Source organism: Amaranthus tricolor, chromosome 16, assembly GCF_026212465.1.
Source record: "Amaranthus tricolor cultivar Red isolate AtriRed21 chromosome 16, ASM2621246v1, whole genome shotgun sequence".
NCBI classification, from domain to species: Eukaryota; Viridiplantae; Streptophyta; class Magnoliopsida; order Caryophyllales; family Amaranthaceae; genus Amaranthus; species Amaranthus tricolor.
Genome location: NC_080062.1, coordinates 20,943,065 through 20,949,639, shown reverse-complemented (window position 1 = coordinate 20,949,639; position 6,575 = coordinate 20,943,065).

Here is a 6,575-nt window from a genome sequence, read left to right as displayed (position 1 = left end):
TACAATATTTCATTAATTTTCAGAATTTTTATAATTCCTTAATGTCTTGTATATATGATTCAATTTTCTTATATGTGTAGTCAATTCTGAAGTCATTATAAATTTAATTGATTGTATTGTTTGTGATATTCCAAAATTCAAGTGTACATACTTCAGTGATTAATCAATTTAAAATTCACTGTTTTAATAGCTAAAATTATGTTAAAAATAATTAATTAATCGTTATTTATTTCTAAGTTAGCTATTTATACCTAATAATACTATGCACTTGATTATAGTCTGGAAAAATTATAAAATTAATTGATTGAATTGTTTGTGATATTCCAATAAATTTAAGTGCACATACTTTAGTGATTGACCAATTTAAAAGTTAGTGTTTTAATAGCTGAAATTATATTTAAAAATAATTTAAATATTCCTTATTTATTGCTAACTTAGCTAATATACCTAATATTATTGTGCACTTGATTATGGTCTCACTACTTAAAATTTAAATATCTTCAAAAATAAAAAAAAAAATAAATATCTTTTATAAAGATCAATCTAATTCCCAAAATAAAAAATAGATATATTTTTTAAAGTTCAATCAAATGTTAATTTTAACAGTTATAAGATACCCATAAATATTACAACTTATATTTAATTTTTAATTATAATTTTTTCACAAAGAGTTTGTCTGACTGCGTAACTTTATGCCATGTCATCAAATAAAATCCTGTCACATCATGACATTTGACAAAGCTCTAAAGAGATGTCATTTCTTATTTACAGTTCTTTTTATTGTATTTATGAGTATGATATGGTTTATTTGTAATTTAGTTAATTATACCTAATAATATTATGCTCTTGATTCTAGTCTGGCAAAATTGCACAATAACAATTAATCAATACTTAAAATTTAAATATTTCAAAAAATAAATAATAGATATTTTTTTTAAAGTTCAATCAAATTTTAATTTTAACAGACATCATACCCTATAATATTACATCTTATGTTTAATTTTTAATTACAATTTTTTCACAAATGTTTGCCAACTGGATAACTTTATGCCATGTAATCAAATAAAATCTTGTAAAAGTTTGACATTTGACAAAAATCTAAAGAATTCTAATTTGTGATTTTACAGTTCTTTTAATAGTATTTAAGATTATTTATTTAATTATAATACTATTTGTTTCCGGTGAAACTTTGTTACAATTTCGGTGAAGTTCTATCGGAGCGCTTCAATTTGACAATAACTTATAATGACTTTTTAATTTCTTAGCCTTTGTTGGAGAAATTGTTGGAATCGGTAAATCCTTAGACTAAGGAGCCCCAAGGGGTAAGAATGTAGCTAAGTTTTGGAACTTATGTGGGCTAATAAGCCCCAAGAAATTCATATTAAGGGATAGAGAAGAAATGAATATGGAATTTTTAGAAAATATGAAAAAATAAAAAGACAAAGGACTAAAAAAAAGGATAGACCACATGGAGATAGGATAAAGAAAAAGAAAAAAAATGATTAAAAAAATTGGAGGCCAACAAAGAGGCCGAGCATACACAGTATTGCCTTGGTATTCACATGTGACATGCCCTCCTATCTCCCTCTTCTTGAATCATGATGATACACTTGTGACTTGCCCCCCTTACCTTTTATACTAATTACATGCCCCCCTTCTCTTTGTAAAACATGCCCCCCTCCCCTTCTGATTTTTTTTATTTTTTCCACTTGCTTTTTGAATACAGGCACAACTATTACACTCCATGTTCTTCTAATTCGGCCCCCTTTCTCCTTCTCAGTCAAAAAGATTCTTTGAGAAAAATAACTTATGGGGACTCTAGAGAGTCCAAGCATATGCAAATTTGAGGTTATGTACTCCTTTTCTTTTAATGTCTTACTCTTCTTATTTTTTTCATTTCTTATTTCAAGGAATTAAATATGTCATTGTCTTCCATTATCTATTATCTCTCATCACTTTCTTTGCCTTTTTTTCCATTTCACAAGAGGTTGTGAAATTTTAAATTTCTCCTTGAAAAGTTTCGGATACTCATGCATTTTGTAGTCTGAACATATTGCCCCTCACAAAAGAAGCAACTCAGTTCTTCCAAACATGCCCAAAAAGATAACGTGAATCGAAAGCAATTTGGGGGTTGAAATTTTCAAGTCGAACATACGGGTATGTTATTTAGCCTACCAATGTTTTTTCTGATTTGCCTTGAACATATGAGTGTAGTAAAGTTGAATTTTTCAAAAAGATACAACGGAAACATCAAAAAAATGCCCATGAAGTATTTGATGAAATTCCTTTAGTTTTCTACTTGTTTATCATGACAATGGAAATTTTGCTTTGTACCATTGAAATGGGAATTGTACTTGTACATAATGGGGTTTCCGAGTCCTTCAATGGAAGAAGTCCGAGCATACACAAATTTCACTTTCTTGGAAATTTTCAAATACTCTACCATTTTAGAGTCCTAGCATACTCCAATTTTTTTTTCTTAGGGACTCCATTAAAGATTGTAGAGAAGTCCGACAATTTATGTCCTTTTGAAAACTAAACTATGTTTGAGCATACTCCTCTTTTTTTGCACAGATGGCGCCAAACTATTTCGAATGAAACTTAGTTACAATTTGTATTGAGTGGAGGGAAGGGTAATGCTAAATGTATGTCCAAGGAGAATTATCCACGTGTTCAAGTATAGGGTGGCTCAGTTCAAATCTGTGACGTTGAATGCGGTCGAATGTAGTCGAGGGAGGTTGAAGTTCTTCGAATGAACCTACAAAACGAACAAAGGTTACTATCCGGGGAGCAACACCCGGGAAAGCTCCTACGATGCTTAAGTCAGCTAACAATTGAATGTGAATAATATCAGAGTTGAATCACTTATAGACAATATGGGAGAAAAAATTTACTTCATTAGGATGATTTGTGAGTAATTATAGTAGTTGGATTTGTACTGATAATGAAACTGGTTGTATCTGACTTACGAATCGATAATTGATAAAACGGACTGATACGTAACCTGAAATTGGGCTTTGACCAACCCATGAACTATCGTTGACTAAAAATGAGGCCCAATTAATATTAGGGCCTTAGACACACAACATTAGCCCCACGCATATTGGGCGTTGATGTCGAACGATAATTGTCAGACTAATTACGGAAACTCGATAATAAAGGGCTTTTGGTGAAATACTATCAGAGCGCTTCAATCTGATAATGACTTATAATGACGTTTTAATTTCTTAGCCTTTATTGGAGAAATTATTGGAATTGGTAAATCCTTAGACTAAGGAGCCCTATGGGGTATGAATGTAGCTAGGTTTTAGAACTTATGTGGGCTAATAAGCCCCAAGAAATTAATATTAAGGGATAGAGAAGAAATGAATAAGGAATTTTTTGAAAATTTGAAAAAATAAAAAGACAAAAAGGACTAAAATAAGGATAGACCACTTGGAGATAGGATAAGAAAATAGAAAACAATTGATTAAAAAAACATTGGAGGCCAAGAAAGAGGCCGAGCATACACAGCATTGCCTTGGTATTCACATGTGACATGCCCCCCTATCTCCCTCTCCATGAATCATGATGATACACTTGTGACTTGCCCTCCTTACCTTTTATACCAATTACATGCCCCCCCCCCCCCCCCCCCCCCCCCCCCATCTCTTTTTAAAACATGCCCCCCTCTCCTTTTGATTTTTTTATTTTTTCCACTTGCTTTTTGAATACAGGCACAACTAATACACTTCTTGTTCTTCTATTTCGCCCCCCTTTCTCCTTCTCAGTCAAAAAGATTCTTTGAGAAAAATAATTTATGGGGACTCTAAAGAATCCAAGCATATGCAAATTTGAGGTTTTGTACTACTTTTCTTTCAATGCCTTACTCTTCTTCTTTTTTTCATTTCTTCTTTCAAGGAATTAAATATGTCATTGTCTTCCATTATCTATTATCTCTCATCACTTTCTCTGCCTTTTTCTCCATTTTACAAGAGGTTGTGTAAATTGAAATTTCTCCTTGAAAAGTTTCGGATACTCATGCATTTTGTAGTCTGAACATATCGCCCCTCATAACAGAGAGCAATTCAGTTCTTCTAAACATGCCTAAAAAGATAACGAGAATCGGAAGCAATTTGGGGATTGAAATTTTCAAGTCGAACATTCGGGTATGTTATTTTGCCTACCAATGTTTTTTCTAATTTGCCTTGAACATATGAGTGTAGTAAGGTTGAATTTCTTAAAAAGATACAAAGGAAACATCAATGCCCATGAAGTATTTGATGAAATTCCTTTAGTTTTCTACTTGTTTCTCACCTTTATCATGACAATGAAAGTAACCTACTTTGTACCATTTGAATGGAAATTGTACTTGTACATAATGGGGTTTCCGAGTTCTTCAATGGAAGAAGTTCGAGCATACATAAATTTCACTTTCTTGGAAATTTTCAAATACTCTACCATTTTAGAGTCCTAGCATACTCCAATTTTACTTTTTTATGGACTCCATTAAAGATTGTAGAGAAGTTTGACAATTTATGTGCTTTTAAAAACTAAAGTATGTCTGAGTATACTCCTCTTTTTTCCACAGATGGCGCCAAGCAGTTTCGAATGAAACTTACTTACAATTTGTATTGAGTGGGGGGAAGGGTAATGCCAAATGTATGTGCAAGGAGAATTATCCACATGTTCAAGTATAGGGTGGCTCAGTTCAAATCTGTGACGTTGAATGCGGTCGAATGTGGTCGAGGGAGGTTGAAGATCTTCGAATGAACCTATAAAATGAATAAAGGTTACTATCCCGGCGGCGACACACGGAAAAGCTCCTCCGATGCTTTTGTCAGCTAACAATTGAATGTGAATAATATGAGAGTTGAATCAATTATAGACAATATTAGACAAAAAACTTACTTCATTAAGGTGATTTGTGAGTAATTATAGTAGTTAGATTTGTACTGATAATGAAACTGGTTGAATCTAACTTACGAACCGATAATTGATGAAACGGACTAATATTGTAATGGTCGGGGTTAATTGACTCGGAAATTCATATGAAATTACGTACTCCGGTTCACTCTTTGGACTCTAGAGAAAAGTCTCCTCTAGGATCGTCAACGTTCCTTCGATAAAGAAATAAAATTAAAACAGAAAACAGTACCAACGTGAAAGAAATAAGTCAGTGGAAGTTCTTACGTACAACTCGAGAGCCTATAGGCCTCTAGATAAACTAATTAAAATAAGCGAGAGCAAAAAAAAAACAACTCTATCTCGTGTTATATAAATTCAGAGTTTCTTTCTACTCATAATCTAAATACAAAAGACAAAAGCATAGTCTTGATGGTTACGGGTTCTAAGTCGAGACCTCACTCCAGTCCCCACCTGCAATCAACCTACCAGTCGTCGTATGACAACACACAATAGGTTCCAAAGAAACAATCCAAACACGTCAGAGACTTCATACAAATGTCAAATAGGTTGAAAACAAGAAATGTGTTTATCCTAGCATGCATAGGCTCTAATACATTCATTATTAGTTTATCCCAACTTGTAACGTTTCCCGTCCTGTTCGGGTCGTTCAAGTGTAAATTCAAATCTTTTGGAGGAATACACTTGGGAGAGCTAATCCCAAGACAACCACCGACCTAAGACGTTGTCCGTCCTGTTCGGGTCGTCAAAGGCAAAAGTATGCATAACCCCATGATGACCATAATGATCCAAAACTGCCATGGGAACAATAATTGTAATAATCCAAACCAATACGTTAACCCCCTTTGGGTAACATAATACAACCAAACGTCAACCCCTTTGGGTGACAAACACATAAATTCTCAATTTCCAATTAATTTCTTTCAAATTATTTGAAGTGTCTAATCCTTATGTGATTTACAATGCCTCGATTAGAAATGAAACAACACTACTCGCACAACCACATAAACAGTATGGTCTAAGCATGTACCTTTAAGCGCTGCAACCAAACGATGTTTAATCACGATAGAAATTTCGCCCTCTTATGAATCGGGGTCCTAATAACACACACAAAACGATCACGTATCAGAACATGTTTACAAATTTAATCCACTCCATACTACTAAGATATTACTAAGGCTTGATAATTTTAAATGTTTTCATCCAATATCCAATAGTTCCAAACTTTAAATTTTAACCAGAAACTTAAACGGACAATTTGGACAGTTTAGAAAATTCAAATGGAAAATCCGACTTCGCAATGGAAAATCCGACTTCGCCACTGCGTCTGGAACGCGTCAATTACCTTGGGTACCAAATTTCATAATTTCTAACATCCAATTACTATTTTTAATTATTTTAAGCGTTTAACGAGTTTTTAACGCATCGGTACATAAAACAACAACGGAACACGATTACGTTTCGGGATCAGCACCATTACCAAGACAGAACTGCTGCTGCCCGAATTTTTTTTTTATTATCATTATTATTTTATATATACATTATTCAAATTATTAATCTCTTAAATCTCATGGCCAAAATAAATCTAACAAGGCCACATTCACAACTACTAAGATAAAACAAAGAAGACCAATTTTCTATCATACAACCACTTGATATTTCCACACATA